Genomic DNA, 21155 nt, shown 5'->3' with positions numbered 1-21155 from the left:
GGAGCCGCCGTGGTAACGGAGGCAGGCACAGAGCCTGTGTGGCAGAGCCACGCAGAGCCGTGCAGAGCCACGCAGAGCTGCACAGAGCCACGCAGAGCCACGCAGAGCCACACAGAGCCGGCCACTCGTGCTCACGCCTGGGCTCACAGGCTTTCCCCTCCAGAACTCGCATCTCCAAATCCTCATTCCAGTTCTGCTTCCAGGGTGGACCCGCTAGAACGGAATGGAACCGGCCGACCTGCGGGCCAGGCCTTTCACAGCGTCAGCCAAACTGCAGCGCGCTGGAACCAGCCCGTAGGTCCCCGTCACCGGCTTCTCCTCTCTGTGGAAAACCCAAGTCCTATCCACTGGAAGCATCGGAATCCGCTATGGAGACAAAGTCGAGGGAGACACTGCTCAGCCTGAAGCGGAAACAGTCCTAGCCTCTTCCCGAGTCCACATGTTACCACACCTAATATTACATGGCTATAACTTGTAAAGATTGGGAGTTTTCATTGTTTTTTATTACTATTATTATTATTATTATCATGAAAGACCGGGCCACAAATTCTCACTGCTCCAAAGCAGGGCTCATGCATTTTACTTTCATATTTCCTAACTCACAGCACATGAAGGACTCACACAGATCTCCTTTCCAGAGCAATAAAACGCGAATTATTTTCTCTGAGCTATCATCTTAAATGTTTGATTTATTCCAAAAGGAAATGCGTCGTGCTGCATGGGTGGCAGCCAGATTCGAATGTGGCTTTAACTGTTTCCAAACGCGTGGAAATACCCTCAGCTGACAGCGAATGGGACACCCCTTAAACAGACAAGATGGGGGGTGGGGGGGACCAAAGATCCTGAGTCTCTCTTGGAGCCACTTTATCTGGGATCCAGGAGACATGCACAAGAGGTTTTAGATTTTTTTTGGTGGGGGGGAGGAGGGAGGGACACTTTGGGCTTCTCTATCTCACGCCCTTAAATAGCCTAGGCTATAAAAGTTGAGAGCCATGTCCAGAGTGACCTCTGACCCGCCCTCTTAGCTCTGAAGAACTCTGGGCCTGGCGGTGAAGATAAGCGAAGTGGACGTGCAGAGGAGAAAGTCCAGACTGCAGTGGCCTGTGACGGCCACTTCTGTCAGGGAGGCCAGGGGGGTTTTAAAGGCAAGGCCTGTTGGCTGGCTAAGCCTTTCCCAAGGTCGGCTGCACGTGGATCACGGAAGAGCCGCCCTCGGGAAACAGATGATTGACACCTCGCGCAACACAGAAGGTATTTTTTTAATGATCCTGGAAGACACTAATGCACTTCAAGACACGAGCAATACTAAGTAGCCGGAGGTTTTACCGAGCGTTTCCTCTGTGCCCGTCTTTACGGTGACGTCACCGGCCTAGCGTGGAGGCCCCAGGCATCGGACCACAGAAACGTGGCTTTCTCTCCTCGCTCCCTCCTTGCCTTTGCTCCAACCCCACGCCCGGGACGCTGGTCCTCACAGGCCGGCTGTCACGATCCCAGCTCCCAAACAGACCGCCCTCTGGACTGTGGCTCCGGAACATTCCCTTCCGATGGACAACCGTGAGCTCTTTCCATCCTTCAGCTTTCAAATCTTGGGGGACGTTCTTGAAGCATAACTATCTATCAGAACTGAACCCGAAGAAATGATGAATCTATTAGACTCTCAGTGGTCATATTCAAACGGATGAAAATATCAAAGTGTGATTATTTTAAAGACTATAATGTCTTCTTATGATTCCTAAAAACCTTAGGAGTCAATGAGTTCATGCAATATGAATTACAAGCAGTAAATTAATTGGGGCAGGAAATGTGAAAGGTCATGGTCACTGGCTCTGTTTTTTTTTTTTCTTTGCCAGTCCTGGGCCTTGAACTCAAGGCCTGAGCACCATCCCTGACTTCTTTCTGCTCAAGGCTAGCACTCTACCACTTGTGGCTCTTTCTTTGGTCATGAATTATCCTTTGAAATATCCACAACTCCTTCAACATGTGTAAACTTAATTAGATCATTCTCTGGGCATGCTAATTTTTCTTATAGTTAAAAGCAAAATAAAACGTGTGTGCCCTTACTTGACGGCTCATTTTAGAACAGCATTAGGTACACGCAGCGTGCCTCCCCTATGGGGGGGGGGTAATGCAACGTGTGCTTGGCAAATGGTGTCCATTTTCTTCATGGGCTTGGAAACAAGGCAATCAGCTTGTCATCACGCTGGCACAGACAGATGGCATCCTAATAAATCCCAGCTGAACGCAACAGACGTCACAGAATTGCCATTTTTTTTTGAAGCTCATATAGTAGGAAGCTTAATGGATATTTCCTGCATAATAATCTTTATAACCAGAGACAAATTATAACAAGAAACTTATCCCATTAAAACCCTAGCTTTGTTTTCTTCCAGTACCAAAACTGCTACACACAGCGAGGCTTCTATCTTAGAAGAAGCAAAAGAATATTTTTAGACTTTCCAGGTCAAGCATTTCACGAAAGTAACTCTTCAGTTAAAATCCGCCTTAAACGAGTCTTGGAATGCTACAATTTCCACTTAGACTTGAAGTAATTATGAAATGAAAAATAGGTGCTTCAGCTTGCCGAGTTACTTCATTTAATCATTTTGCAGCTCAATTTTATGGTCTGCTGAGCATATAGGTGAAAGAAAGATGGCGTATAAACCCTCACGGCGCAATGGGTGACGTCCTCTTATCAAAGGCCGCCCACGTTCGTTTCCGCCGACCTTCTCATTCGCTTACCAGGTGAGGTAGCAGTGAACAATATTCTATTCCATGCAGCATTGCTGCTTCCATGGCTCAGTCTGTGGGCTGAGGACCAAGCTCAGGTGAGACTTCATCAGGTGGGGATGGGCACACCCCAGCTTCCAGAACCTTCCCACAGGTCCATGCCGAATCCATGCAAAGATGGCGTATATTAGTAGCCAGGGTGTTAGCTCTGAGATGTCCAGGATTTTGAGAAACTAAACGTGCACAATATAGAGTTACTGTTAGAGACAATTCTGAACTCAGTCAGAATGGAGGAAAACAGTCAACAGCAAAAGATTTGAGCTTCTACTCATGTCACCAACACCAAATAACAGGAAATGGAATGGGAGTCAGTATGGGTCCTTACCTTGCTTTAAAATTGCAAACAAAACTGGCTTACGGTCTTAAGGGACTGACTCAGAGAAAGGACTGGAGGCGAGGTGATAGGAAAACTGCGTAGTGGTGATAAGCCTGGAGACACCAAGGCGGAAAGAGAAGCGGCAGCTCTGAGGAGGGGCAGGCTTGTTTTGCTAGGTGGTGGCATCCCAGCCTTCCGGTTTCGAAATTCACCAACCCAAAGAACGCCAGGCAGATGCAGCGTCGGACCGGCAAGTGGCGTGGGTATCCGAGCTGTGAGAAGCTGTGACCTTCAGCTATCTTCAAGGTGGACCTGAGGCAGATGCGAGGCTGCTCCACAAACCACTTTGGTTGCTGTTTATCAGTCGTGGGGCTTGAACTCCGGGCCTGGGCGCTGTCCCTGAGCTCGTCAGATGGAGGCTAGCGCTCTACCATTTGAGCCACAGTGCCACTTTGTTTTCCCGTGGTTCGTTGGAGATACGAGTCTCACAGGGGATTTTTCTGCCCGAGCTGGCTTTGAATAGCAGTCCTCACATCTCAGCCTCCAGAGCGGCTAGGATCCCAGGTGTGAGCCGCGGGTGTCCATCCACCAAGCACGCTTCTAACCGAGGGCCCGAACGCGGAGACCGGGAGGCTCTGTGCGAGGCGACTCTACTCATGGAGGCCTCGGCAAGTCCCTCCTCCCTCCACACATCCCGCATCTGCTCCTGGGAAGCAGACACATGGGAACAAAAACCCATTTCCTAGACATTGTCTGCATGCAGTAATGCTCAAACCCTGCATGCACCCCGGGGAAAGGGCTTGTGTAAAACCAGCTGCTGTCGCCTTACACCAAGCCTCCCACCCAACGCAAACCAAAGCGGAGTCTCTGCTGGTCCATCTTGGTTTTCAGCTCTATTAACTCCGTCCCTCCCAGACCATTGACGGCATCGCCAGGAGCCATTCTGCTTCCATATCATGTTTCCGATACTACTCTCCAGCTCAATAAAACCTTCAGTCTTTCTACCGCTTTAGGAAAGGGGCCAATACTTTCCGTGCACAATGTTACAGAATGAAAATTAAGCATTGGACTGTAATGTACTCTGAAATACAAGTCACTCCAAATGATAAAATGGGTTGAAAGAAATTTGGAATAAACAAAGGTTACATGTGTGTCAAAATGACTATTTGGCAAGAAATAACTTTCAGAACCTTTGTCCTCCCACAAAACTGTCTTGGAAGCAACACTGAGAAGGTTCATAAAAATCCTTGAATTTCTCTTCAGACTTTTGTTACTATTTTTTTTTTTTTTTGGTTTTGAAGACTTTTGTACTTGAGTCTTTTCTATTTGATTTTCATTCGAATATTGCTTTTCTATATCTATCTTAGTCACATAAAGGAATAAATCTAAATGCATGTTCCAAGTTACTTTGTTTGTATATCACTATGCCAGGTTTATTGTATATGAATTAAGTAGAGATAAAAATGAAACACTGCAGATTAGCAAATAGTAACATTATTAGAGTAGGTATGAACGGATGAAAAAAATGTGGAAAATACAAAATGTGGGGTAACAAGTCCTCTTAGTTTTAATGTTTGATGTGTTTATTTTCCATTGTGGTTGACATTAAGGATGAAGTGACATAAAAATCACAATCTCATCCCCAGTGTAGCAAAAAGACTATTACAAAATGGTGAAACACGCTGAGTACCAGTGTCTCACGCTTGTGATCCTAGCTCGTCAGGAGGCCGAGATCTGGGAATCTGTCAGGATTCAACGCCAGCCAGGGCAGACAAATCGGAAAGACTCTTACGTCCAACTGGCCAGCAAAATAGCAGAAGCGTGGGCATGGTTCAAGTGGCAGAGTGCCATCCTTGCGTGAAAAGCTGAACTGGGGGAGATGGAGAGGCCCTGATTTCAAGCATCAGCACAAAAAGAAAAAGAAATACAGTACAGGAATGGAACGTCCCTCACCCGGCAGCAAGGTCGGGACAGAGGTGTGCGATTCCCCTTAAGCGGCTTTCCAGTCGGGACGAAGGGCATCGCGCCCAGGAAAGAACACACCGGCTGCTGCTGCTGTGCAGCCAGGGCGCGCTTCATCCTCCGCGGATCTGCAGTGGAAAGCCGTTTCTTTGATGCCTCCGGAATTGAGGGGACGCAGGAGGGGCAGCGCCGTCTCCGAACGGGCTCCCGGTGAGGGTGTGCTGGGATCCGCACCGCAGAGAGGTTTCTTGTCATAGAGTTCCATACCTTATTTCAGTACCTTAAAGAAAGTATTTCCTTGGCTTTCTGGTGACTAACCAGATTTTCACGAGGAGAAAGGCACGTTATTTTAGTCCTGTGATGACTTTTAATGTTTTATGCGTTTCAAATATTTCTTCTTTGAAGGGCTTGGGGAATCACCCTAACGGGTCATTTCAGAATGAGATTATGGGAGATTAACCAAAAACGGTGCAACGCGTCAGGCTATGGGATTAAGTCATCTTCCGCGGCCTGAAGACGAAGTCAAAACCAGATCTCGGGGTGCTTCCACCTGCGGGAGCCGAACCTCCATGTCCCTACACCGGTGCTCAGCGTTTCAAACTACGCGAAGCAAGTTACTGTCAAAACAATGCCAGGCAGCCGCAACTCTGCAAGGGCCTTCGCATTGTCAACTCACCAGGTCCAATGATTATTCAAGTTAGAAAGGGCACCCAAACTTCATAAGCATGCAGCAAGTTTTACTAGCTTCGTAGTTCCCCTTTTGTCTTTGAAAGGCAGAATTTTATCTTTCAGAGGTTAAAAATACCCCTTGGCTTTGTGGACTAAGGCTACAGGAGGTTAGTCTTCTTTATGGAATAAGTGGCGAATATAAATTCTAAATTGTTGTTCCGTGGTCTAATTTGGTGAAATAGTATGAACAGTTCACTAAGAACCAAAACCAAATGGCTTTTCTTCCACTTTAGACTTGCCTATTTCCTTCGAGTTCTACTTTCTGCTCTTCTTCAAGTATTCTTTGTCTCTTTTTTTCTTCTTTGTTTATTTGTCTGTTGCCCTATCCCTTGAGTCGTGCCTCCAGCCCTGCTTTTCGCTGGTTACTTTGGAGATGGAGTTTCTGGGATGTTTCTTCCTGGGCTGACTTTGAACTCCAAGCCTCTGTGTCTGAGCTTCCTGTGTAGTTAGGACTATAGCCAGGACCCAGTTCTTTGTCCTGTTTCTAGCTACACTTCAGGAGATTCCACTACATTTCAGCTCCCCGACGGTGGGAGGTGGCCAGCCTCCCTGTCTCTGAACCTAGACCTAGACATACGTGGGGGCCCCTTCCCAGGGGCCAGTGCATCTCGTGGTCTTTTCTGTTTCTATGGCAACAAAAAAATAACCAAAGAATCCCTCCACAGGTGAGTCCACCCCAGCGTAGATACCTGTTTCTCTCTCTGGAATTTCAACAAGGAGTTTCATAACTCATTCATGCTGAATCCCAAGACTCTTTCGTGAAAACCACGCTGAATCAACGTTGGTGAGCAGAGAAAAACAAGAACCTCCAAATTCGCCACCTTTATGATTCATGTCATCTGGTAAAAGAGGCAAGCAAATAAACACTCATGGATTATTTTTGAGAAACACAATTCATCATCTTTTTCACTTCAATTATATACGAACCCAGCTTTTATATATGTGCATTTTATGAACACGGAATCCTTTATTTTGCTTTTTGTTCTCCACTAAGACATTGATACTGACAAGTTACCTACATTATGCTTCTCATGCCTCTACCCCCTGCCCACATTGAGCTAAATCGGCGGAGGGCGACCCCTTCCACAAACTGCACAACACGGAGATCGGATCTGTGCCAGCACGGCCTGTGGCAGTGTTTGGGGGGTAACGGCGCCCACGGTGTCCTCAGTCCGTCCACACGACACCCTGCTGCCAGCTCAAGTTCAAAACCAACCAAGTCAGCCGTGCCATCCTTGCGTAGGGACACCAAATCGCACAGAAATCACAATCGCTGTCACTGCCCCGACTTTTCCAGAGAGTTGCCGTTCCCACCCTCACAGACACGAAGAGGAAGCCTGGGGGCCGGGTCTCCCCTCCGCGGGGCTGCAAATGGCCAGTGTCCAGGGCAGGAGGTGGGGGCCGGCCGGTGGGCGTCGGAAGCAAGCCGCCTCCTGCTCCTCGGAGCCCGCCGCGGAGCATCTTGACTTCATTTAACCGTGTTTCCAGTTGTCTCCAAAATAAAGCTGCACGGGTTCCCCACCAAGAAATACTGGGGGAAATAAACCAAGATATAAACAGCATGTCTACAGAATTGTTGTAACAGCTCAAGTTATAACGAAAGCAATGTCTTTAAGATTTCTTGCATTGTGGACACAATGCGCCCAGTATTTCAGAAGCCAGGGCCTGGGCCAAATCCTCAGCACGCATGCAAACGAAAGCCAGAAAACGAAGGAGCCAAATTACCCCCATTCAGAATGCCAACACCCGTTTCTTTTTTATTTATCCAAGCATCATAAGACCAGGAAGTTAGAAAGACTTGTTGAAAATAGGCTTATCCGCCCATCTGTCAATCTAGAACGTGAAAAAGGAGCACTTGGTCCCTGCCCCTTGATTTCTTGGCTTCCTTCCCCAGGCAACACCGCCGGAAGGATCTGAAGCACATTTGATGGAGAAGACGCATTAAGAAAAACGAAAACCGCACTGAGAACCTTGCTCAGTGCAAGACTTGGCCTACTTTCTTGCAAGACACAATAGAAAAAGTACACTGATTTTTAAAAGAAAAAAGCAGAAGCTATCATGCTTGAAGTTTTATGGCTTAAACTGCTAGAAAATGTAATGTTACTTGCTATCCATAAATCTCAGATGGTGAAGGACAAAGATTGGATGATTATGGGCAATTACTGAACAATTTAATCTTGTTATCAAGTAAAGTAAACTCACCTAAAGGTCATAATGGTTCCTCTGGTTTCTTATGTGCATGATAGTAGGCTGATTTATAAACCGAAGCACACAAGTTCTGGGCCTGGCAGAACGGTTCCTCTTTCTTCCGTTTCAGCTGGCGCGTGGGTACCAAATCTTAATGGCCTATTCGTTTCTACCCAAGTTACAAGCTGTGATGCTCTGAATATTTCCATTATAAAAAAAAAAAAAAAAACGTGGTACTTCCCACAGTTCCAACCATTTCCTTAGCCTAGATGCTTCCAGCGTCCCCTGATGGGAAATGGAATTGTGAACGCGACTGAATCATCTTCCGGTTTGGACACTACACTAACCGTCTGCGTGCGTGGCAGCCACTGCTTACCTGCTCCTATTGAAGAGATCCTGGGATCGAACTCAGGGCGTCAAGCTCATAACACGGGCACTCGACCCCTGGCGCCGCGCCTCCAGCCCCCTCTCGTCTCAGTCTCGGCAGTTTGGGGGTTGGGGTGACCGGTGCTGCCGGCCTTAGCTTTGGAGCTTCCTTGGTAGCCAAGGTCGCACGCCCAGCTCCACAGAGACTGAGTCTCCTTAAGGGCTCGGCCCCTCTGGCCTGCCACTGCCACCCCTAGAGTGGCACCTCCTAAATTCCTAAGATTATGGGCCTGACCCACGGTGCCCGGCTAGCAACCTTGAACTCAAAGGGCACAGTGGCGTAGAAAGCTCGGCCTACTCGGTAGTCACAAGCTGGATAAAGGGCGATACCCTCCTCCCTCCAAGCAGTCGGGAGGGCCTCGGCGGCGGCTTCGGGACAAACACAGCGTCCCCACGCCGGGACTTCGCCGCTCCTGAGTCCTGCCTGCTCCTTCTCCCGACCGCTGCTCCGAGGTCTTCTGTCAGGTCGCAAAGGGCAACTACAGAGGGCAACACTGGAGGACAAAAGACCCGCAGTGCACTGGCGGGGCTATGCAAGTCATCCCAGGGCAGGGGCTGCCTGTCCTAAGCCTTCTCTCCACAACCAGGAAGCGAATGTGCCTGAAGGTGCTTAATCGCTCAGGTAACGCAGAGCTGAAGGGAGGAGGCCACCTCCCGCTGGGCCGCCGCCGTCTCTGTGGGGCGTCTTCACCGCCATGGAGCGGGACAAGTCCCTGCCTATCCCCGGCTTCGCTTGTCCTCCACGGCTTCCCCTTCCGTTCCGTCCTCACAGGAACGGTTGAGCCCAAACCTCCTCTTCTGTCGTTTCTATGATTTTTGTAGATCTAAGTGATCTTGTGAAATTATATTAGAAGAAATAGATATTCTCACAAAGAAAGAAAGACAGGGAGGGAGGGAGGGAGGGAGGGAGGGAGGGAGGGAGGGAGGGAGGGAGGGAGGGAGGGAGGGAGGGAGGGAGGGAGGGAGGGAGGGAGGGAGGGAAGGGAGGGAGGGAGGGAAGGGAGGGAGAAAGCAGGCTCTTAAAATTACTTGTTTTTGAAGCAAGCACTAAATATTATTTCCTATATTCTGCCTTTTCTTATTATAGCACTTGTCCTGGTTTACCCTCAGTAAATGTAGAAATATCTGCTCCAGCAAACCAGTATTTTATATACATTTGTAAAACAGTTTACTCTTGGTAGACTACTGAGCTTTTTCCTCTAAAAAGGTAATCACTTATTGTTAAAAAGCTGGATGTACTTTGTAAGAAAGTAGTAGACGTTTATGCAATTTCTTCCTGCATAAGTAAATAAAATTAAATTTAACAGGATTATTTTTATTTTATCATGACAAATATTTTCAATGTGTTCCAGAATAGCAATTCTCTCTCTCTCTCTCTCTCTCTCTCTCTCTCTCTCTCTCTCTCTCCCCCCTCTTAAAAATTATTAGGCTTTTAAAGATAAAAAACAGAAAGATAAGAAAAGGAATGCTATATTTTTCTTGTATGAATCTGGCAGGCTCACAGCTATAAATATTCATGACAAATATTATTCCATTTACCATACTCGAGTAGTAAAATATGTCATTCTCTACTAGTATATAGAGAGTTTTGATATGTTTTCCTAGTTGGAGCAAAGAGAAAACTTATCCTTACAGTATTATGTTTAAGTGTATTATTTAGACAATTAAAAGATGGACACACATAACTTAGCGGATGTTTTTGTCTGTTTGCTTTTTACTCCTGGAACATACAAAGCAGCTTCTCAGGTTGTCACTAAAAAAGATTAAGGGACAATTAATTAACACAACCCTGGAGGGCTGGTGCTGAGTCGAGGGCAGCTCTGCCCTTCCCCCGCGCCTTGTCACCATGCGCACGACTCCAATCCCCCCTCCTGAGACACATTGGGCTGGCGTTCGGCCTTGTGGTAGAAGCAGCACGCTCAGCTTTTACTATGACACAAATGGTGATATTTGGAGAACTGACAGTCAACTTACATTTCAGTGTTTCTAGCTTAAACACAGTTCTAAGTTGCTCATAGAACACACTTGTTTTGGGGAGCCATTTTAGAAAGACCCTAAATCCATAAGTGTCATCATCATCTTAAAGCCCTGAAAGTGTTGCCGCAATAGCATGGTAGTAAAAACTTTACAAGACTCTCCATCAAGGAAAAAAAAAATCCGGGGCTGGGAATGTGGCCTAGTGGCAGAGTGCTCGCCTAGCACGCATGAAGCTCTGGGTTCGATTCCTCAGCACCACATATATAGAAAAATCCAGAAGGGGTGCTGTAGCTCAAGTGGCAGAGTGCTAGCCTTGAGTAAAAAGAAGCCAGGGACAGTGCTCAGGCCCTGAGTTCAAGCCCCAGGACTGGCCAAAAAAAAAAAGAAAAGAAAAAGAAAAGAAGCCCATAATTTCCCCATTTTTCCAAATTGTTTAAAGGTGTGTTTAGATAGTTTATTTAGAATTCATGAAGCTCTACCACAAAATTTAAAAAAAAAAATACCACCGGACAAACCGTTCACTTGACTGTTCAAAGGCGTCCAGAGGCCTGGGCGCAGACCTGGCGAGGACTCGGCCCCCCCAGGGCTGAGGGCCTGCCGGGGCCCCAGAGCTCCAGCCCTGGCGGGAACGTCCCGCGCTTCCTCCCCCCGTGCTCACCACCAGTGCCCGGGCGGCCGCCCGAGTCCAGGGCTGGGTGTCTCAAGGAAGCGGTAGAGGACGGACAGACGGCAAGGGGGGAGGCGGAGCTGCGGGAGCCTGCAGAGGGGAGACGGGGCAGCGGAGCCCGCGTCTGCGTGGCCTTGCACGCACGCGAGTCCCGGGATGAGATCCCGCTCTGCCGCCTCAAGGAAAAGGCTCAGAGGACTCGCGCAGGCTTGACCTTTGAAAGAGATTTAAACTGTCAGCTGTGAAACAAACACGTAGGGAATCGTGTGTCCAGAAGTAGGCATCCTGACAATGGAAACGTTTTCCCAAGGAAGTCAAATGGCTTCTTAACGACCGGATTCCCAAGCCCACCGGGAATGGCATCGCTCCGCTAGAACGTCTGGAGCGCCCGCCTCGTGCAACGCGCTGCAAGGAGCGTGACAAGACCCAACCTCAGCTTTCTGGCCTGGTGCAGGAGAGAGGTTAGCACGGAAGTCTGTTTGTTCGTCTGGTCGTTTTTATTTGGTATGACTCTGCTGCTTCGTCTGTAAGACCTACTTGGAACTTTAGAAGACGTGCATGGTCATTAGTGAGTCTCAGCTTAACAATCGTTACATTCGGGTAACAAAGCCCCGTGGAATTGAGGAGATCGTAGTAAGTCATCTCTCTTAAATAGCTAATGCCCAGCAAACAATAGGAATACCCACAGTTAACAATCTTGCAGGCAAATTGAAAACTAACCCGCTCCCCCTCCTTGAATCAAACAATTATCTAGAATGATCAATGTTGTTGGGGTAGAATGATACATATCACTGGGATAGAAATTGAAGGGGATTTGCTAGGAGTGGTAAACTCAATCTGTACTTGAGACCAATAGCTCCCCAACCTTGAATCAGAGAATAATCTAGAATAATCTATGTGATACGTTGTTTCTGTAGAAAGGGAAGGAGATTTTCTAGGAGTGGGAAGGAGGCAGAGATAGACAGACACAAAGAAGGAGGCAGAGAGGAGATGAGTATTTCTAAGAGTTATTTTCTTTCGAAATTTCTTCCCTATCTAGGAAGAAGGGGTCCGATGGCGGCTCCCACAGTCTCGTTCCTGTCACCCCGCCAAGGCCACTGCCCTCCCCGTGCCTCCCGGGAGGAACCTTCCATCCACAGGAAAAATAACGCCGCCGCCAGCCGGTGCAGGCGGAGTCGGGGAGGCCCCGGAGCCCGGCCCGAGCGAGCGGCCCGAGCCAGCGTCGCTCTCACGGACTCACGCGTTCATCGCTCTCACGGACTCACGCGTTCATCGCTCTCACGGACTCATGCGTTCATCGCTCTCACGGACTCACGCGTTCAGCAGAGGACAAAGGCTTTTCCCTGTGCAAAACATTCGCAGGATTTCAGAGAACAACAAATCAGAGCCTAGCACCGTGCAACTGGGAGGGGGAGGGGGAGGGGGAGGGGGAGGGGGAGGAGGAGGGGAGAGGGGAGGGGGAGGGGAGAGGGGAGGGGGAGGGGGAGGGGGGAGGCAGTTTTCCATCTGTCTAAATCAAACACTTATATTGGAAAGTGATAGCTGAAAAAAACCTATGCACGTACACACACACACACGAATGCACACTTTGTCCTCTTCAGAGAACGTGCTAGACATTTCCCCGAGAAGAAAGTGAAGATGCTATTACTGTGGATAAATATTAAAAGGTGATAAACTGTCAGAGCTGAAGATCATGAAGTGAATTGGGGGGTTACATGTGGAGGTGGTTTCTTGTTTTGCTTCATTGACAGGTGTTACTAGTGTAGGAGAAATAACACGGTGCCTTGTGCGAACTTACAGCTGGTAAAATACCATGTGCGCAGCGACCACGCTAGCGTGAGGCCACAGGTATGGAGACTGCCACTTGAGGAAGACGACGCATCGTAACGGTCAGATGTGAGCGGGGGCGGCGGACACGCGAGGTCAGAGCAGGAAGGACCAAGGGCGTGGCTTCCCCGGGGGCTGGGCGCTGGGAAGCGAGACCCAGAGGTGTGCGTGGCCCTGACGCCCTGGGAACAGCCCCCCGCCCCCCCCCCCGAGAGGAGTCCATGGCCAGGAAGGGGCGGGGAGGGCTGTGCTCTTCTCCGGGCTCTTCTGGAAGAACAGAGGACGCGGGGGCCAGCAAGGCCCTGCCCAGGAGGCCGCTCCGGCCGCCCCGGGATGCGGGCCGAGGCCGGCTCGCCGCGTGCGCTCCCAGCGGGCTGGAGCTCGCTGTCCCGCTCCAGGCGGGGCGCCTCGCCTCGCCCCTCCCCGGCTTTCCCAGGCCGTGGGGGGCGCGGGTGGAAGAGGAGCCGGGCTTCTCGCCGCTCTCCCGGGAGGTTCCATCTTGGCCCGGGGCCTCCGTGTTCTGAGAAAACCCAGATCGCCAGGGGAGGCCGAGCGTTCCAGCCAGCAGCTCCAGCTGACTTCCCGGACGACAGCCAGGCCCAGCCCCAGACGGCCGGGAGGCCTGGGACGTGGCCGCAGGCCCAGCCCGGGGGCGGCCCGAGCCGCGGGGGGGGGGGGGGGGGGGAGGGCTGGGGAAGGGGCATCGTGCAGAGCCCGGCCGTGGCCGGACCCCAGGGGCGTCGATGGCGGCACGTGGGGGCCGTGGCTGGGCTGCTACGTCGGGGGTTGGCATCTGTAATGAGCTATTTCTATCTTCTATTGCCACATTTTATGATGTCAAGCATCCTGTCCACAGCCCAGTGTGGCTCTCTTTCTGATGGGTGGAATGGTCCGCCTTCTAGAATTTGGTCTCTGCTGAGCAGGTAAATGCACCTTCATAGAGGAGAGTGAGAAATGGGATTGAAGGCCCGGAGAAAGAAATGCTCCCTTGCCACTTCATTCCCAAACCCGGGAACATTCCAGACACCAAGGTCCAATACAAACTCTTCATACAATTCCCATCTCTGATTTCCTAGCCAGCAGCCACTTTTCTTGCGCTTGGACATTTCTTCCCAGAGTGCTTTCCCTGCCCCCCCCCAACCCCCTCCAATTTCTCATGAGAATTTTTTATTCATTTGTGATATATGAGCAGGAAATCTTCTGAATAGATATTCTTTCAAATCCTTTTTTAACGTTATATTCTGGATTTTGAGAGAATTCCAAATATAGTGTCGTTTTGAAGACACTAAAGACATCGGTGGGTTTTCCCTTATTATCCAGTATTATCCTGGGTCCTAATTTTATTAGTTTATTTGCATAAAAGTGAGTTTGATTTTGACATCTTGACGTGTGCGCGTGAGGTACTTTGTCCTCATGCTCATTCTTCTTCTTTCTCCCAGTGTGGCCCCTTCCTCCTCTCTAAGATCCGCCCCCCCCCTCCCGCCAGCTACCTTCACGTTTTTACATTCCACGTGGGAGACGTGCACTATTTGCATTTTTGAGTCTGGCTACTTTCACCTACCTGATAATGACCTTTGGCTCCACCTATGTCCTTGGAAACAGCACGATTGCTTTGTGAAGGGCTGACTGCAGCTTCCCTGGGCAACAGTGTCAAACACCTCCTTCACTCACTTGGGTGCTGGCTGCCCCGAGGCTGAGCCCAGGACACCCTGTGGGGAGGGAGACACAGTGCTTTGACTTCTTCACTCCCACAAGAGGCTCGGCGGGACCCTGAGCTACTTCCATTTCCACCACTTCAAGGACTCCTGTGCTGATTTCCACAGTGTCTGTACTAATTTACCAACACCCCCCAAGGGTTGCTTGTTTCTTTCGTGGAGCCAATTGTGGCTGGGGTGAGGAGAATCTCAAGGGCGCTTTGGTTTGCACTTTCCCATTCAGTGAAGATGTGTCTCTGCAAACTGTTTTCATCGTTGCTAAAGGACTGGGGGTTCTATTTTCCTTTCAGATTGAGTCTTAAGTTTGTACGCAGCATGCAGGTGCAAGTGTGTAGAATTCTTAAGAAGGCCATCAAACGCCACGCAGCTGTGGCCCTCCGCTGGTCTCCACCATTCTGGACGTGAAAAGGGACCAGGGCCAGTGGCTGGTGGCTGGCGGGTGTCACCGAAGGACCCTGGGAATGGAACTGCGCTTCCTACGAGGAGGAGAAGCTGCTTCCCTTCACCTCCCCTGATGGCAGCTGGCCGTGCAAGGAACCAAGTCCAGCAAGGATGCCGGCACGATGCTGTCCGGCCCGGAAGTCTCTCTTCCCACACGCCTGTGCACCCACCAGGAAGGACAAGCACAGCTTGCCAGCCACCGGGCCCCACTGCGTCTGGATGGTGAACCCCAGGGCTCCCATCTGTCCTCCAGTTTCCATACAACCTGTGCCACCCACTCCCCTTCCCCAACCCAGCCATTGCTGTGCACACAGCCACGTCTCCATCCACCCCTGCGGCAGCTGCAGGTCCTTTCACTGGAAAAATTGTGTCTTGTGATCTGGGGAAATTTTATTTCCTTATTCATTTATTTCTACTACCCTCTGGTTCTGTGACTCTTATCAAAGACCACCAGGTCTTCCATGTCTCTTAGTCGCTCTCATGCTTAAATTGTTGTTTTTATGTTGTAGATCACTACTTAAGAAAACAATCTTGTCCGTTTTACTATTTAGTCCACACGTGGGATTTAGAAATAATATTTCCAAGTATTGTTACATACAATGATATCATTCCCTGTTTTGGAAATAACATTTATTTCTTATCACTCCTGCATTGATGTGTAATTGTTTTGTTTTAGTAGAATTAGTTGATAGAATATTCTTTTAGATCTCTCTGAATAAGCCCAGTATTTCTCAGAAAAATTTTCCCTGGCATATTTGACTCCATTTGGAGATGTTTTGCCTTGCCACATGGCGAAGCTTGCTACTGGTATCTAGTGGTAGAGGCCTGGTGCTACCAAATATCCCGTTGCAAAACGGTGACATTCAAAAGAGGATTCTCAGCCATGCAGTGGTAACTCACGCCTGTGAGCCCAGCTACTCAGAAGGCTGAGATCCGACGACAGCGGATCGAAGCCAGCCTGGGCAGGAAAGTCCTTGGGGCTCTGATTCCAATGAACCACCAGAAGAATGGAAGTGGCTCTGTGGCTTAAAGTTTAGAGCACTCGCTTTGAGCAAAAGAGCTCAGGGATGGCACCCAGAGCCTGAGTTCAAGCCCAGGACTGACAAAATAAATAAGTAAAGAGGATTCTTGGGTCTAAAATGTCACTTTGATGTAGCTTTTTTTACAACTAGGAGTTGGTTTTAGCTCTTTCACGTTTTTGTGAAAACTACACAGTTGACTCACAGATTTTTGTCCCTGTTGTTTCTCTTTTGTTGCAAGAGTTCTCCCTTAAAAGCTGGCTTCCTTTCAAGGAGGGTCAAGTCTGCAGGCCAGTCGCCGACAGAGTACCGGAGGCCGGGCAGACAGGCTGACAGTCACTGACAGAGTCACGGACAGAGTACCGGAGGCCGGGCAGACGGGCTGACAGTCACTGACAGAGTCACAGACAGAGTACCGGAGGCCGGGCAGACGGGCTGACAGTCACTGACAGAGTCACGGACAGAGTACCGGAGGCCGGGCAGACGGGCTGACAGTCACTGACAGAGTCACGGACAGAGTACCGGAGGCCGGGCAGACGGGCTGACAGTCACTGACAGAGTCACGGACAGAGTACCGGAGGCCGGGCAGACGGGCTGACAGTCACTGACAGAGTCACGGACAGAGTACCGGAGGCCGGACAGGCAAGCTGGACGGCCCTCCTGACCAAACTGAAGAGAGTTTCACTCTGGGGCTACAGTAAATGACTGTGAGGTCTACCACACTGAACTTTCCCTTCGTTTCCTTCTTTTTTCTAGTACTTTCTCTACCTGGTGTAAAGGTCAAACCCTACTGGACATGTCCTCAGACCCAAAGCCCTTCTAAAACACCTCACCAGGCAGGCTCGGGATCTGGCCTGGAGGCAAAGACTTTGGGTCTGAGCCATCCGCACTGCCTATACAGAAGGGGGTCGGAGGAAGGGGGGGTCCCCCTTAGACCCGGCCATTACTCACCCCGCACGGTAATTAATTCATTTCTCTGGTGACTCCCAGCCCCCACCCCCCGCCTCCTCGCGCCCGTGTCTCTGCCCTCGGACTTTCTGCTCTCGCTCCTGGAATCTTGGCCTGGTTCCCCCCTTCTGTTTTCCCCATTAGTCTGGTCCCCCACCTGCTTTTTAGCTTCCAGAGTTTGTTTAAGCATTCGGGTCCACTGGTAGCTCTACTTTCTGTTTTCCAACAATATTGTGGCTTAATTCCTCCCGGCAATGTGAACGGCAGACATTTAGATAACATCGCGTGGGGTGGAGGAATAAACACCCAGACCAGGGGCCCCGGGGGTCAGCGACAGCCCTTGGCTTCCACGGACACTGGACCCCATCACCCGGCCCCGCCTTCAACAGGTAATGGACGTGCATTCACTGTAAAACCCGCTCTGCATGGCTGCTCCCGCCACTGCCACTGGGGACAATGGTTCCTGGACAAACGCCCTCCTGGAAATCTCACTGTGGAATCCACAGACCAGGCCGCCAAGGGCGGGGCAGAGCGGGGCCGAAGGGGACAGAAGGCTGTCATTCCAGCCAGGCCCGGACCCGATCTCGTTTCCCTCTGTAGCACGAAAGACCCCAAGTGATCACACGAGCCTGCCTCAGCCAACTCCAACCACAGGGACTTTGTAAAGGAAGGATTGAGGGGCGCCTATCAGAGGCAGGGCGAGTGGAAGCTGCTCCGGGGCTGGCTTTGAAAAAGTAGCAGAGCACAGTGGCCAGCACCAAGTTCAGCCTCACGTGGCTGCCCGGGACAGGCGGCCAGTGCCCCAGGTCCCCAGAGGAGGCTCCACTGTTGACACCGGCTTGAGCTGGAATTCACTGTGGCCTTTGGAGGTCCAGAACTGTGAGAAGATAGCTGCGTGCCATGTGCTATAGAAGCAAGAGGCAACGGATCCGATAAGAGGAAAACACTGGGTCAAAACCGAGGGGAGAATGGCCCGGCTGATCCCCGAGAGCCGCCACCTGCTCCCACATCTGCCCACATCTGCCCAGGCCCCTTTGCCGTTCCTCTGTATCCATCCCCAGGCGTTGCTGCCTCTCCACCTTCCAGCACACATAACATCCTTTCTCTCTGGAGCGCCATGCATAGCCACTCACAGAAAGTTTTAATAAGATCAGCCCTCTCTTGATCCATAAAGTCCGCACTCAGAAAATAAAATCCTCTCCCAAACTGCCGATTTGGGCCGTGTAACTTAACGGCGCAGCAAGCATTCTTATTACAAACCACAGGGAGATGTGAACGAATTAACGCCTGCATCTCATTTTCCTGCCAAACAGGGACGGTGTTCCCACCAACCTTCCTCGGCCACAGACAGACTTAATTCAAGAGCGCTTCCTTTTATGTTTATCCAGGCAGGGGGCCATAAAAGCAGAAGACGCTCTGGGGCCACTGGTTTCTGAATGAAGAACCCGGTCCTCGCGGAGTCCCGGTGCTGACGTGCACAGCCTACTCGCTGTGAAGTTAATAAACATGGCTTCTTTCCATTCGTTCCCAGATCATTTGTGGAGCGTCAGATCTGACAACACCCTCGGAGCAAACTTATAAATGAGCGACGACGGGAGGGTTTCTGTATCCTACCACAGAGAAGCGTGAGAGCATTCCAGAACAAAGCCCCCCTCCCTGGCAGGAGCAGGGTGGGTGGCCCAGAGGCCAGAGCAGCACTGACTTCGCAGCGGGCGCAGCCGCTCGCTGCCCCGTGGCAGGCTGAAGTGGCAGCGGCGCCCAGACGCCCGGGGAAGAGGCGGGCAGTGTCGGGGGCAGGAGACCCGAGCGAGGTCTGGTGGCAGAGAAAGGCCTAACTTAATAGTGGCCTTTAATACGGCATGCCTTCCATCCGACCACCTTCCGGGACTGGATGGCGGCTGGACAGGTGTCCTACCCCTCGAGGCACACACACCTCAAGCCCTTGGTGGCCCGACTTGGTTTTGGTTTTCTTTAGATAGAATTTCCCCTTTTTGCCTGGGATGCCTGGGACTGGCCTCCCACGCAGTCCTCCCGCCGGGGCCCTGGGACGGATGACAGCGAGCACCACCATGCCCGGTTGATTTGTGGAGACTGAGTTTGTTCACGGGGAGTCTCCTTCATGTCATCATTTGGTTGTATTTGTATTTTGCGTTTTCTAGGACTAGCCTCATCTCACCCTGGTTCACAGGCGCTCGGCACAATGTCCAACCCCTGTTACATGGGGCACCGGAGATTTTTTTTCCCCCAATGTTTCTTCCTTTCTAGCATAGTAACATTCAGGAAAAAAAAAATCTCCCCTCTCCTATGAAGGACTTCGTTTTCTTAAGAGGAACAATGCTCAGCAATGCTTGGTGACATCCATTGGTACGCTTTACGACAATACTGTTGATGGGTAGTAACGACGAGTCGTGTTCATCCAGCTAGCACAGCAATAACATTTAAACAAGGATCAAATGCTAAGACAAAAACCTTAAGTCATGAATTCCTAACCACATTTTAGACATCGGTATAATATGGCTTTATGAGCTGATACAGGGAAAGCAGGTACCGTACTCACAGCAAAGTCTTTCTAAACACACAGGCTCTGCTCATTTTTGTATTTGTACAACTCTGGGACAAAAGGAGAAGGCAGGCCATATAGAAGGCAAGAATGTTTTAAACACATACACATAAATAAACAAAGAAGCCAACATACTATTAGCTAAAAAGACTTGGCTATCATCTGGGAAGTAGACCAAAGTATTTGCCAATTGGTGGCATTTGGTTATTAGCAAAATAATACTAAAATGTATAATGATGGTTATTTGTAAATAAGTCACTGACTGGCACAAGCTTATATAATTTTACAGAAGGAAAAGTAATAATGGCAATTACCTATCACTCCTGTTCCTGCATGAAAAGTATTTTTCTTTCCTATTTTTTGCTATTCTTTCTAATTCTTTGTTGTTTGAATAGAAGAAAAAATGGGATTAATGGATCAGAGTTTGGCCCCTTTTATACTGATTACTCAATATATGAAAAACAGTTTGGAAATTGACAAGAAACAAATAGACCAGGTAATTCAGCAATATACTATGACTGGCAAATATCCATCATTTATCATATACTTACATTTATGCATTTCTTTAATAAAGAGCCAAATGAAGCACAGCAGACCCAAGTTTAATATATTTTAAAATATAGATATATATTTAAACAGCACATTTAAAGAATAATATGATAGACTTCCATTTTCACACTCTTAATAGTACACTATTAATTGAAAATATATTAATGTGCCCCCAACATCAAAACATCACAAAATACCTGAATTCCACACAATGCGAAACAATCTTGAAGCCATTCCCAATATATCTTTGTGCGAAGAATCCAAAGGGATAATTAATAAATGGCATTTTGTGGATAATTTGGAAGGAATGTACGTGAGCCTAAACCGGGTCTATCCTTGTGTCTCTCTAAAGGTCATTGTTCAAAGTCAATGTGGGTTAGAGACAGGCGGAGAGGCCTTTCCACAGAGAGAGAAGAGTAACTTCAGGGGGTAGAAAACACACACACACACACACATACACGCATCTGTACAACATACCACACCACACACACCATACATACCACAGAGCACACGCCATACCAACCACACACACCATACACATACCCCCACACACGTACCCCCTAGCACACACACAGCACACCTACCACACATAGCATGCACACACCCTCACACAAGTATCACACACCACACACACACGCTCTTTCACACACACATACCATACACACATGTGCACCCACACATCCACACCAGAAGTACTGGTGCTTGAAGGAAGGTTTACAAAATCCTCTTACAAAATAACGTCTTGTGGAGCTCATTTCCAAAGACAAGAAACATGGTTTCCAGTGTTCTTTTGAAGTGGCGACTTCTTGTGAGCCGTTCTGGGATTCTCGGTCATCTCCTCCAGAGAGGAGTCTTTATTTCAGCCACTTTACCCCAAATAAAAATCTCAATTTGCAAACTCTGTCCCCATGGACCGCGCCTCTGCCGGCGTCTCTGGGCCCAGGGCCGGTGCAGGGATTCTTGTGGGCACGGAGCGACAAGAGACGAGCACCACGTTCAAATGTGGCTTTAGTTTGGGCTAACTTTGCCAATCAGAAAACAAAAA

General features: G+C 49.5%; 1 long non-coding RNA gene across 1 annotated transcript; it reads right to left on the bottom strand.

Annotated features, from left to right (window-relative positions):
• Nucleotides 1–616: 616 nt before the first annotated feature.
• Nucleotides 617–21019, bottom strand: LOC125352163. The gene is made up of 3 exons (XR_007211148.1): nucleotides 20784–21019; nucleotides 20678–20690; nucleotides 617–630 (listed from the first exon to the last, which is right to left on the bottom strand). It is a non-coding gene; the product is annotated as an uncharacterized LOC125352163 (long non-coding RNA).
• Nucleotides 21020–21155: the final 136 nt, after the last annotated feature.

The sequence above is a fragment of the Perognathus longimembris genome, chromosome 6, assembly GCF_023159225.1.
Source record: "Perognathus longimembris pacificus isolate PPM17 chromosome 6, ASM2315922v1, whole genome shotgun sequence".
NCBI classification, from domain to species: Eukaryota; Metazoa; Chordata; class Mammalia; order Rodentia; family Heteromyidae; genus Perognathus; species Perognathus longimembris.
Note: the sequence above shows the minus strand (reverse complement) of the source record. Positions and strands in the feature narration are given on the sequence as shown.